We start from the raw sequence: 14,377 nt of genomic DNA, 5'->3' as shown, positions 1-14,377 counted from the left end.
CTGCTCCTGTATGGCAGCTTCACCCTCTCTGCCAGTCTGTGGCATCCTGCATCTGCTAACTTCTTCCTTGACCTCCCCTTGGGTATAGAGCCTTCATTTTTCCCTTGCCTTCTCATCAGTTTTAATGGCTCCACTGGAGTAGTGTTTCCATCCATACAACTACTTTTAATCAAGAGCAACTTTGGGAGATGCCACCATTTTTACAGTAATGAGTGACTGACTGTTGAGCCAGCACACCTTGTCCCTGTGTATGCCTTCACACACAACCCCCGGGAAGCACTGTGGAACTGCTAAAATGACATGTTTCTTAGCAGTTGTCCAGAGGTCAGTGAACGAGTTCCCATTGCATCGTAGCAGAGATATTTGTTCTAGGTTAAAGGATTTTTCACTTGGGAAAATATATTCTCCCTGCTGTGCCCCTACAGTCCCTGGCTGTCAAGGCTCTTTCTCTTGGGCTATGACAAAGCAGAATGTTCAGCAGGGAGATAATTGTTTATGATTTATTAGACTATCTGACTTCACATTCTTGTTTTGGTCTTTGAGCTATTCCTTGGCTAATCTTCCTACAAGTTGAATTGCTTCTTACTTCAAAACTGTTTATCCCCAAACAGAACTGTTGACAACTACAAATACAGATGGTAGACATGTGGTCTGCTTTTCATGTTCTCAGCATTCAGAGAGAGAATGTTACTGAGAGATGGCTTACATCTTGAGCAAGAATGCTCAAGGCAATATGTAGCATACAAATTATGTGACATAGGAACAAATGCCTGTGGGATTTCCTCAAGGTAGGAAACCATCTCCCCCCACTCCCTACCTTGGACATGGTGTGTAAGGCTTATCACCCCAGACACTATTTGCTGCTTAGGAACAGACGTTGCCTCTGGGGAATGTTGTCCTTGATAACCACTTACTCTTTGGTGACCTGCAGCCTGGCAGGCCTGAGGATCCAGTCTGCTTCCTCCTGATAGAGACCTGCCTACTTCTCACTGACCTTTGTCCTCTGAGCAACCAACCCTCCTAGTGGTGGCCTGCTTTTGTATTGGGGTAGATCCTAGCCTGCTGTGACCTTGCTATTCCTCCCAGCAAATGATTAGCCATTGTAAGTGAAAGGAAGACTCAGTGCAGTGTGCTCCCTGACCTTGTTCAAGGGCTCTGGAGGGTATGTCAGCATATCTTGGGAGGCTGAAGAACCAACAAGGGCATTCATTGCTTTTGCCTGCTGTATTGAGACCATGAGTGACTGAAACCAATCCTGACTTGACACTGGGGCCTGATGAGACTGCAGGGGTGCATGGCAATGCAGCCCTTGTATACCAGCACACTGGAGAAAGCCCCGATGTTTGTTCTGTTTCTCTCCACCAGCTTCCTGCTTTTAGCCCGTGAGGGAGATGGCTAGGGCATAGGTGGCAGAAATAAGTCCAGTGTCTGTGAAGTGGCAACTCTGGACAGATAAATTGCACAGTATCTTACCAAGGGTGGAAGGATAATTCTTCCAGGAACAATGGAGGCTTGCTCACACACAGGCTTGCATTCTTATAGGAGGAAGTAGCAACTATCTCAAGTTGGGCAAAATTGGGAGAATTCTCTTTGAAGTGCCAACATATGGATGGATTTTGACCATCTCAGCTGTGAGATTCCAGACAAACAGGACTAGGTAATTTGGAAGTCCCATCTTCATGTTTTCCATGTTTCTCCATAAGTCCATGTACATTAACCTCCTGTCTTTTATATTATCTCCATTCAGAAAAAGCTACGTTTTCTGTGGTTTAACTAAATCTATGATAGATATTTTATATCTTAGGGATACTAGTTTTTTTGTTTGTTTGTTTTTTTGCCAGTCCTGGGGACTGAATTCAAGGCCTGAGCACTATCCTTGGACTTTATCAAGGCTTGAGCTATACCATTTGAGCCACAGCACCACTTCTGGCTTTTTCTATGTATATGGTACTGAGGAATTGAACCTGGGTTTTCAAGCATGCTAGGCAAGCACTCTATCACTAGGCCAAACTCCCAGCCCGGATACTAGTTGTGATCCATCTGTAGTACTGAAAGATTTTCTTTTCCTAGTTTGAGAGTTTCAAAAGAGAACTTTGTGTTTTCAAAAACTCCATGTGGAAGGGTTGGTTTGCTTTAGTTGCTCCAAAGTCCAGAATTTTGTGAAGTCATATCTTTGGGATAGTCTAATTTTCAAGAATTACTTTACAAAAATGTCCCAGCCCAAATATATTTTCTTTATTCTGACTTTCATAATTGATTAAGTTTTGAGAAGTTTGGCAAAATATACCTATAATTGGATTAAAGAATAGGTCAGTTGGAGAAAGTTTACATCTACCTCTATTATCATCATGTACATGCAGTATTCTACATAATGATTCAGTGTTTTATGGCCAGTAGCAGTCACTGGTCTCATAGCTGTGGGGGAAAAGTTAAGAATTTGTAATGTATATAGCTGAGTAGGTGTTGCTAGGATACGAGCGAACTTCCAGTGGTGTATTCTAGACAATCTCCAAGTGATTCTCCATCACTCTCCACATGCACAGGGGCTGGGAGGTGACCCCTGTTCCCTGAGGTCACGAGAGGCCCAGGCTCGGGGAGGCAATGCCTGATATTTCCACATCTCACTGTAAGGATGTGGGGCTTTGCTGCCAGGGCGGGGAGGGGACCACATAAACACACCCAATCCTTACAGTGCTTTCACTTAGATGTGACACCAGTCACTTACACTTCCTGTGACTCTCCAAAGCAACTTACATGGCCACAGACTTCCAGGGAAATTGTAATCCTTTCACAGATGCAGAGGGAAACCAGAAACACTGATCAACACTGCAACATCTACTACAGTGTTGATTCATCACACTGCTCCATGGAAACAGACTGATGGGATGGACAGAGAGGAGGATATAATCAAAGAACTGACTCGCAGGTATGGAGGAATGTCCAGTCCAATATTGACAGGGTAGGCCTGGAGGCTGGAAAGCTTACAGTTCAAGTCAGGGCCATCTGCTAAACAGGTCTTCCTATTTAAAGTCTTCAACTGATTGAATGAAGCCCACTCTCAAGGGAAGGGGATGGATCTTCTTTATTCAGTCTGTGTGTGTGTGTGTGTGTGTGTGTGTGTGTGTGTCCTGGGGCTTAAACTCAGGGCCTGGGCTCTGTCCCTGAGATTTACTCAAGGTTAGCACCCTACCACTTGAGCCACAGTGCCACCTCCAGCTTTTTCCATGTATGTGGTACTGAGGAATGAAACCCAAGGCTTCACTCTACCACCAAGCCACATTCCCAGTCTAATTTTTTTTTTTTGCCAATTCTGGGCTTGAACTCAGGGCCTGAGCACTGTCCTTGGACTTTCTCAAGGCAAGAGCTCTACCACTTGAGCCTCAGCACCACTTCAGGCTTTTTTCTATGTATGTGGTACCGAGGAATCACACCCGGGCCTTTGTGCACACTAGGCAAGCACTCTACCACTAAGCCAAACTCCCGGCCCCTAGTCTAGTTTTCAACTGTTAAATTTTATCTAGAAAATATTCACAGCAATGTCTAGGATGATGTTTGAGTAGATTGCTGGGTACTATGGCCTAGCCACATTGACAAAATTAACCATTTTTATCTTTTGCATTATAGATGTCTTAAAACCCATTTGTAAAGGATAGAGAAGTGTAAAACCTCACACTTTTGTTGCATTGAAGAATATTTGCTTTATTAATATTGGAGTCAATGGATCCTTGTTCCTATGTCTTAATCCGTTTTTAGTCCAAAAATATCCTGATTCTACTCCTTAGTGTTTTCAAAAGCTCCATGTGGAAGTGTTGGTTTGGTTTGGTTGTTCAAAGTTAACTTGAAAGTCCCCAGGTCATATATTTCTAGACTTTAAAAAAATGCAGGGAGTAAGAACGGCCTTTCCATTGACCAGGTAAACATCCCAAGCCAAACAACTGAGACTTCTCTCCGTGCTGTGGGGACGTGATCACAGGGCCCTTGCCTTACATTAGCACCCCAGGTGCTCCATGAAATGGCTGGAAGGTAGGCAGTCTATTCCATGAAAACCCAAGCCTTTACACTTGGCTTCCATGACTCACGTTTCAGCCTTGGACTAAAATCCCGTGTGTTTACACTGAAAAAGTGGATATGCTGCTCTAGTTCAAAGTTGTGCCAACAGGAGCATCTTTCACCCAGCTTGCTTTTTTTCTCTTTTCTGATCGTGGCATCTTTGGCTGAGCCTGTTTTCTGCCCCTTCATCATTCCTTTTGGATTTCTGAGGTAGTTTCTCCACAGTGGAGGAGGGAGAAGAGCCTTACAAGGACCACCCCCCACTTCCTACCCACATCCACCACCACACACACACACACCCCACACACTGCCATCCTGAGCTCATTAGCCTCTGCGTTAATCACGCTCTTCCCTCAGTCACTGAACCATGTCCTTTTGTTCCAGATGAGGAAACTTGAAGCAGAGAGGTTAAGTGGTTTGCCCCAGGTCACCTGGGGAGTCGATACAAACCCGGAACTGGACTGTGGGATTTGAGCAGGTGTTTAAGTTCTGGGCTCCACTGATTCCTTCTGCTAGCAGACACTGGATCAATAAATCAAGTTTCTCTCCTATTCGTCCTCCCATGCACAGGAAGAAAACAGTAGCATGATGTGCACACAGACCTCTGCCCTCCACATTGGAGATGCTGCTGCTGCTTTGTTATTGCTTTGGGGGGGGGCAATCAATAGGCCTTTGTGCTTGGGAGCAAGGTAGTAATCGTCCCCCTGCCTTTGCCCCAGATGCTGTTTGCAGAGACCAGCATTTCTTGAGAGGATGGGTCTCCCGAGTCCTAATTACTACTCAACAGGCAGCCCTGTCCCAGAAGCCCTTATGAACCAGAAGGGCCTGAGAGAATGGAGACTACTGTGTGTGGATTGCCTTTCCCTTATGGTTCCATCTGGTGTCCTCTGTTACAGGGTCATTGGCTCAGCTGTTTAGTACGGCTGAAGTAATGGGTGCCTCCTTTTAAGTGAAATGTACAGTGTTTTAGTGTTTAGATCTTTTGGGGGGTGGGAAGGGAGAGGGACTGTACCAGGGTTTGAACTCAATTCCTTACACTTAATAGTGTGGTGTTCTACTACTTGAGTCATGCCCCCAGGCCATTTTTGCTTTAGTTATTTTTCAGATAGAGTCTCACACTTTTTTGCCCAGGTCAGCTTTGTACTTTGACCTTCCTCATATCTGCCACTCCTGAGTAGCTGAGATTACAGGCATGAGCCCTAGCTCATTAGGGGTACAGCACTGAAAGAGGTTATTGGACAATGCCTCCAAGGACTTCCAGTCACCAACCACCTGAATATGCCAAGCCATTTGAGCCTCTAAATGTGCTGGGGCCTCTCAGAATAAAGCAAACAACAAAGAAACAGGTTCACTTGTGCATTATTAGTATGGCATTATAGCAGGTACGGAGGCAGGGCTACTGTGGTTCTATATTGTTTCTAGTCTTCAAAAAAGACCAGTCTCTAAGCCAAAAACATTTCTCAAAGGATCCACAAGACTACAGAAAAGTAGCTCTTCTAGATTAACTCTGGTATCTATCTGGTGACAAAACAACGTCTTGGTGACTCAGGAAACACTGTTAGGAACCCGTGAGAGAATGAAGAAAATGAGAAGTGAGCCAATTTCCTTCTGCAAGATAAGAAGGAAAGATAGAGAACAAGCTTACCACTCAACTTGATGTGAAGATCTTGAACGACTCCTAAAGAACTAAAAAGTGACTCAGAAAAGGGTAATTTTTTTTAAAGGAGGCAGTATTGGATTTCTACATGTCAACAACACAGAGTATTGTAACAAGTATAATTTCCAGACCACTAAACTAGAGGAATATCAGCCAGATACCACCTTCAACATCATTATAACCCTATCTACATCATCCTGGCAGTCCCATCAGCCAGGCACATGAAACATTCCATTTTCCTTAATCTTCCCAGGCAACCATGTCATGCCATAGTCACACTCTTCTTATACAGTAGTTGTTTGTGCGTTTGGAGAATTTGTCACTGGATTAAAAAAAAAAAGCAGTACACATAAACGAACACTGCTACATGAACCAGTGTCACAACCTTCTGCTCTTGAGGCTATATAGCTTAATACTTTTACCAATTATTCTGGTAAAGGAATAAAGGATTTCCCCTGTGTTTACAGGATAAACAAGGACATAGGTAATTCTGGGAATAACAGAATGAAGAATGAAAAAGTTCAACAAGCCAGACAAGACAATGACAGCAGTTAAGTTAGAGACACAGCATTTCATTTCAGGGTTTGGAGGTTTGTCTTTCATAAAGATACATAACACAATGTGGGAGACCTAGAGCCTCTGACCTCATGGTCAGAGGCAATCTTTGCTCTTTTAGCTTACCCAAGCAGCCCACAAAATAGTTCTGTAGTTGAGTGTTTGTCAATTTGAGTGATACAACAGGGGAAATGGAATCAGTTTAGGTAAAGGTCAGCACTAAAAAAAAAATAGAAAAAATTGAAATATATGTGTAATAATAATAAGAGTTTTGCACTTTTATCTCCATATTATTGTTGGTGAGTGTGCTACAAAATACATCTTGTACAGTGGGTTATAACAAAGTTAAAAACCAACCACTACTATGACCAATTCTTAAATTCTTTCTTCTATTGCTTCATTAGAAGAAACACTGCCGGAACGTCTGAAGATGTTTATTTCATCCTTGTAGAGATCTGACTTGTAGGAAGAACTGTGCTTTTACTATTAAGTTTAAATGTTTTGCCGTGACACGAACACCTTGGTTGTGCTTTAGCCTTGCCACGTACTGGTATGGGATTCACTTCCATCGGTCCACTTCTTTTGTCCAAAAGTTCCCATCTATGGACTACTATGAATAGCAAATGTGTTTTTGAAACCTATTGTGGAAGGCATTGTATAAACCTATTGTATAAAAGGGGGCATTCCAAAAGCTCCAAAGACTTTGCCAATGCTATTCTTTGTATCACTCCACCCCACTGTGGACAGGCCTATTCTCTCATCAACCCCCAGCTAAGGAGCTCACGACTGTGGACCCTCTTCCTCAAGATGACTCTTCCTGTCTGCTCAATGACGCTCCGAAAATGCATGATCAGAGGGCGTATGCCACCATGGCCCCTGCCTTCTAAATGCACTCTTGTTTATGTGAGTTTAACCGATTTTGTCCAACATAATGTGGAATAAAAAAATAACATGTAAACAATGAAAATTAGTGTCCAGTGGAAAGCTTCTTTGATTATTGCTTTGCTTTTTCAAAGATTATTACTTTTTAGTGCCCATCTTGGGCTTGAACTCAGGGCCTGAGCACTATCCCTGGGTATTTAGGGGGCTCAAAGCTAGCATTCTACCACTTGAACCACAAAGTCGACTTCTGGCTTTGGGGGTAGTTAATTAGAGATAAGAGTCTCATGGACTATTTTCCTGGGCTGGCTTCAAACATTCAGATCTTAACCTCCTGAGAAGCTTGGATTACAGTGTGAGCCATCTGCTTCCAGCTTTAAAAAGTATTTTTAATGGTGTGTTGTCCCTTCTTCCACAGAAATAAAGTAGGATGCCCAGAATCTAATTTCCAAGGTAGCCTAGTAACTTCAGAACACAATGAACAATTCTATCCCTCGGTGAGGGGATAAAGTTGTATCAAAAATTGCCTCATTTTTGGTTGATCTCTTTTGTTTTCTGAGCAGCGTGTGTGTTTTCTAAGTGCCTACAGGTTGAGCCATATCTCCTTCATTCTTAGTTTATGCCATTGTTTGTTTTTTTTTCCTCTGACCTAAGAAAAGCATTTAACATGTGTCCTTGTTTAATTTGGTCTCATTAGATGCAGCTCATTGCTCTGGCCTGTCAAGATCACTTCTCATCATCACTGTGTCATGCCGTCTTCCGCTGCTCCACACAGTAGTCCCCCACAGGACAGCTGCAGGCCTTCCACACCTTCCTTCTTCACCCAGCCTGGGAACCACAAGAGTCCCATCCAAGTCAAAGCCGGCCCGGGCAGCTCCACCAGAGCTGAGTGGAGGGAAACAGCACTAAATTGGTATTATTACAATACGGCTGTTAACCTGGTGCCGAGTCTGTCTTCATATGGGTTTTGCTCACTTTACTGGGCTGTTTTCTTCTGCTTCTTTGCTGGGTAAAGGGTGTTGTTTTTGGGTTTTTTGGTTTTTTTTTATCTGTACAAGGGGGAACGAACTAGAATGCCTTGCAGGGTCATGGTGAGAATTTCACTGCCGTATGTTAGTTCGTGAATCACATGGAAGTACGATCAGAGGGAGGCATGACAGTCTTCCTTTAGCTTTTGCCTATGCTAAGTTATGCAATAGCTGACCAGCGCTGCTCGTGGTGCTGTGCTATGCAGAGGCGCTGAACAATGATTCCCACCCTCCAGGGCTTTCAAGCTGGGGAATTAGCAATCCAGGGCCTGCATGCACATAAAGGGTGTGCATGGGGTAATATCAAGAAAACGTTCATGTCGTAAGAGATTCTACAGTCACTGCAATATGGGCCTTTGAGACTACTTTCTGGCATTCAATAATAAGATAGTAATGTTAAGGATTTTTGAAAGGGAAAAGGCAATTCTTTACCAACCCTAAAATCCATTTTTTCTTCTGTGCCACTCAGTGTATGATCAATCTCCCCTAAGCATTGAGCTCATTGTTTTGTAATTATCTGCAGGTACATTTGTCTCTGTTACAGCCCTAGAGGGGCAGATTATGTGGTGTTCATCTTTATAGCCCTGAGCACACAGACTGCCCTTGTAGGCACTTAGTAAAGGTTGGCTGAAGACATGAATGAAAGCAGAGTGCATTTCCAGCACTATAGAAGTAAGTGCCACCATCTTTCCTCTTTCAGATATTGCATAAATTGCATTTGTCTGGACTCTCTAAATGCCTGTCATTTTTGCTCCTTCTTTGGTTTCCATATAAACCATCTCTAAGCCTTACGAATGCTTCCTCTTATTTCTATTTACTCCATCAGCCTATCAGTCTCTATCACCCTACTCTGGTAAGCATCATGTATGTTTGTTTGGTTACGACAAATGCCCCTGCTCTCCCATCTTCACATGTTCCTTCAGGCTTCCCCTTCTCGTGAACATCCTTGTGCCCTCTCCATGTACCCAGACTCTGAGATTAACCACCTCTTGCTTCTGGTTGAAATATTCTGCTATTCCAGACTCTGGTAACCTGACTTTTTTTTAATAAAGATTTTACTGACATTGATTTTTTTTTTTGCCAGTCCTGGGCTTGAGCTCAGGGCCTGAGCACTGTCCTTGGACTTTCTCAAAGCTAGAGCTCTACCACTTGAGCCTCAGCACCACTTCCGGCTTTTTTCTATGTATATGGTACCGAGGAATCGAACCCAGGTCTTCATGCATGCTAGGCAAGCACTTTAACCACTAGGCCAAACTTCCGACCCTACTGACATTGATTTTTACATCATATTTCAAATGTCATGTTTAACAAACAAATTTTCAAGAAGGGAATTTCTATATACCATCACTGGCACATAGATTTTTAGAACATAATTAAAATTAAGCTGAGGGGTTGTATGTCATAGATACATATTAATCTATGTATATGTCTATAGAGTATATAGTACATCATAGATTATTATGTCTATGTAGTTATGTTTATATCTCCAAGACCATGTCCTAATATTGAGTCCTCTCTCTTTTTTTTAATTAAAGGATTTATTAACGATTTTTACATCATATTTTAAATGACAAGTTTAACAAACAAGTGTTCAAGAAGGGAATCTCTATTTACAATCACTGGGACTTAGTATTTAGAACGTAATCAAAATTAGGCTAAGGGTTTGTATGTCATAGAAACATTAATTTATGAAATAAAACATTACGTCTATAGTCATAGGTTTTTATGTCTATATAGTTATGTTTATATTTCCATTACCATTTCCTTAGCATTGGGTATGCAGATATTGAGTCCTCGCTCTTGTACTCTTTGGATTTAATAGCCACATATTAAGGATACCATGCGCCTTTTGTTCCTTAGGTCTTGACTTGTCTCACTCAATATGATTTGCTCTAGATTCATCCACTTCCCTGCGAATGTCATTATTTTATCTTGTCTATGTAGAATTCCATTGTGTATATATACCACATTTTCTGTATCCATTCATCTGCAGTAGGGCATTTGGATTGTTTCCATCGCCTGGCTATTGTGAATAGTGCAGAGATGAACATAGCTGAGCAGGTGTCCTTATCATATCCTGGGTTATGATGTTCAGGGTAGATGCCCAGAAGCAATATGGCAGGTTCATAGGGAAGGTCTATTTTCAGTTCTTTAAGAAACCTCCACACTGCTTTCCAGAGTGGCGGAACTAGTTTACAATCCCACCAGCAGTGCAGTAGGAGTCCTCACTCTTGTACTGTTTGGATCTAATATCCACATATTAGGATACCATGCACATTTTGTTCCCTTGGTTTTGACTTATCTCACTCATGATTCACTCTAGTTTTGTCCACTTCCCAGCAAATGCCATTATTTTATCTTGTCTGTTGGCTATGTAGAATTCCATTGTATATGTGTACCCCATATTTTTTGTATCCATTCATCAACAGTAGGGCATCTGGCCTGTTTCTATAGCTTGGCTATTGTGAATAGTTCAGCGATGAACATGGCTATGCAGGTGTCCTTATCATATCCTAGGTTATGATGGTCAGGGTAGATGCCCAGGAGTGGTATGGCGGGGTTATAGGGAAGGTCTATTTTCAGTTTTTTAAGAAACCTCCAAACTACCTTCCAGAGTGGCTGAACTAGTTTACATTCCCACCAGTAGTGCAGTAGTGTTCCTCTTTCTCCACAACCCTGCCAGCATTTGTTGTTGTCTGAGTTCAGAATACTGGCCATTCTAATTGCAGTAGGTGTAACCTGACTTTTAACTCACTTCTTTTATTTACTGTTATGCATTGCCACAGTGTGTCTCACTCTTATAATATCCTCAGGAGAAATCCAATTGTCTCACCATTTTACAGATGGGAAATCTGGCTCCTCAACACAAACTTGTCCAAGATCACACAAGCATGCTGCTACACTCTGTTAACTCACCCCAAGAAAAAGGTCACTACCCTTTGCTAACATTAAGTATTTAGATCTGAACTAAACCTGTTTGTCTGTGTTGCTCTTTAGCAGGGATAAAAGGAGAGAATATGTGGGAAGAATGGAAGTTCTGAAACATTTTTATGTGAGATGACTGCTAAATGTCTTTGATTTCTCATTTTTATGCAAATTATAGTGAAATTTAAAGAGAACTATGGGAGTTTTTCTTTCATCTTAGATTGTCTCAGCACTCCGGAAAATGGGGAGATGCTTTCAGTTATTTTTATCTGTCTAAACATTAAAATGCCCATCATAATAAGGATTCTAGGATAGCTGCCTGTGTGTGTAAACACAGGGGTCAGTTACAATGGCACTTGGTGACCAAGGTATGAAGAAGGAAAATGCTCAGGACTGGAACAGGATTTCAATGGGGTCTTCCTCTCTAAGGACCCAGTGCTATTCCTGAACCATTTCAGGCTGGCTTAGAGCCAGGAGTGATGTGAGAAGGGGTTGGTGATTATAAGCCAGACTTTAGTCCACCACCTGCCAACATGCCTTGCAGTAGCTTATTCTTATGCTTTACATGACTAATAGAACACCAAAAATATGTACAGTTGTCTAGCTGGGAGAAATCTAAGAGATTATTTCATTCAAATCTTTTCTTTTTAAACAGGAAATATCCCAGAGAAATTAAGTGATTTGCCGAAGGACACAAAGGGCCTGATTTATAACCATAAACCCCACCGCTAGACTTTCCCTGTGTGTGACATTAATATAACTGTTCTAGTCAGGCCAGGGATGTTAATGTAATGGATTTAGTTCTGCTAATATATCAAGACCAGCCAAATTGCTAGTGTGAAATGACTTCAAGCAGATTCAGGGAATAAAAACAATGTTTTCTCACTTTCTGGGAGCACACAGCTGGGCCTTCATCTTTGTGGGAGTGGGTGGAGATGAGGACATGTGGGTGAGGGGGACGGGAGCTCCAGCTCACTGCTGCCTCTTGCTCTGGATTTGGCACTTGCTTCTCTAGTTGCCGTCTTTCAGCTTCTGCAGGCTGCACACTACCTACTTGGTGTGTGCAGATCCCATTTCCTCCTTTTCCACATCAAATTTGTGCTGGTGTCTACCCAGCCAAGTGCTAACGGGGTGTTACTCAGTACCTCACTGGACATTCTCAAGCACATGGGGGATGCAGTTACTGTTTTTTGTAGATGAGGTTACAAAGGTATGCAGAAGCAAAACTGTGGTGGGAAAGCCCATCGACTGTGGCCTGAGAACTGTGTGAACTTGAGTATGTTACTGGGATCCCAGGACTCGGGATCTTTGCCCCTGAGCAGGAAAACGATGGTGCAGCACGCAGTGTCATGATTATGCATGAGGGAACGTTATGCTGTGTATAATGCGGCATGGGCAGACCTGCTGTTACTTACTCTCCATCTCATCCCTCCACTCCCAGTGCCTCGTCTTCCCTGCCTTGCCCCTGGAACCATGCAGTTTTCAGACCTGACTCATCATCATGACCTCTGCTCAGCCGCTTTCCCTGGTCCATACCTGTGATGTCCACTGGTAAGCAACTTTGTACGGGCAGGCAGTGTGAACTGAGATGTGCGCCAAGTGACAGATGCACACTGCGCACTAGAATGAGACTATGAAAATATGTAAACTATCTCACAAATAACTATTTACTGATTGCATGTATTTTCAACATGTGTGACATGAACACATGAAAATGAACATCATTTGTTCTAGCTTTTTAAAACCTATATTCTACAGAACTCTACAGAGCAAGTTATGTATATAGCTTAAGTTAACTGTTCAGCTTTTAGCTCTTTTTTTCCCTCCAGAGTGCTACTGTTAGGTTTTAAGTGGCAAATGTGACTCATATTAGATCTCTTTTCTTCGGGGGCTGCTATACAGAGTGGCTTTCTGTGTGTTTTGCTGTTAGATTCCCAGCAAGAGTTTCTGATTCAGCTCTACCAAAGAAGGATAAGCAAGTAATAGCCCTGCTGCCACTGACTCTGTGTGAGCCTGGCATGGGGCTGGGTGACGGCTGTGGGTATGGCAGGCTGTTGGTATGGCAGGCGGTGAGGGCCATACCTAGCATAAGATGTCGCCCTGCTTTCCAACACTGACACAGCGCACAGTGAGTGGAACATGATGTTCTAAGCCTCTTCACACTCCCTCTCTAACCTGGTAGCCAGTATTTTCCAAGCATTCCTGCTGCGGGGCCAGAGAGAAGGGGCTGGCAGATTCCCTTCTATCTGCAGTGGGTATACTGTGCCAGGGGGCCGGGGGAAGATATGAGGCTGGGAGGAGGAGAATGGGAAGGTTTGGAAGTGTCCTTTCCTTGCTAGGGAAATGACTGAATCATGCCCCTGGCCTCTTGGTTTATATGTTCTGATTTTGATTTCACTAGCTGTGTCTGGGCTAGCTTTGGACTCCCAATCCTCCCATCTTTGCTTCCTGAATAGCTGGGATTACGGGCATGTGGCACCTTGCCCAGTGTCAGGAGATTCCTGAATGCATACAAGTGTGTGGAGTCTGGCTTCCGCACAATCAGCAGGGGAAGGAACTGGGAAGCGGGATGCTAAGGTGTGTCCAATCCTAACAGCTTCTGCCAAGGCTGTCAAAGACAGTCATGCAGGTCCAGCTCCTCCGGTTGTTCTTACAGGCTCAAATAACACTGTGCTTGGAAACTGAGTGTATATAAATGTGGTTTTTGGAGCAAACGATGGTGACTGAGAATGGATTTAGACCCTGAGAGATGGTTTACAGTGGACACCGAGGATTAATGGCAACAGCTGCGGCTTTGCCTATTAGGGGACGACTGGGAGAGGACTTTTGTTTAAAGGATGTGTCTGTGCAACTGTTCCATCATGCCTGAGGAACGTGTGCTCCTAGGTAAGTGGATGCTGGGGGAAAGCGGAGCTCCCTAGGGGTGGGACCAGGGCAGGTAATGGTGGGCTTGTGGCTGTGACTGAGACCTGAGACATAACAGTTGCTCTCTCCCTCCTTTGGAAAGGACACCACCTGGTCCCATTGACAAGGGATTCAAGGGACATGTCCCAGGAACCCTTCTGAGAGAATATGGCCAGTGCTCTGGGACCTGTCACGTGTCATTCTTAGTGCCCTGGAAGCTGGAGGCACTGTCGCTGGTAGAGAAGAGGTGTGTGGCTTGTAGAAACTCCTAGACATTAAAGGTGTGATCTGAAAAAATCTCACAACCGTCTATGAGTTCTGAGTGAAGGGTCATATTTTGTCTGTTTGTAAAAGGTGTGTGAAGGTAGAATGGGGGTGG

This window comes from Megascapheus bottae, chromosome 23 (genome assembly GCF_031878675.1).
Source record: "Megascapheus bottae isolate mThoBot1 chromosome 23, mThoBot2.hap1, whole genome shotgun sequence".
In the NCBI taxonomy this organism is placed as follows: domain Eukaryota; kingdom Metazoa; phylum Chordata; class Mammalia; order Rodentia; family Geomyidae; genus Megascapheus; species Megascapheus bottae.
The sequence above is the reverse complement of the archived record's forward strand: the minus strand, read 5'-3'. Positions refer to the sequence as shown.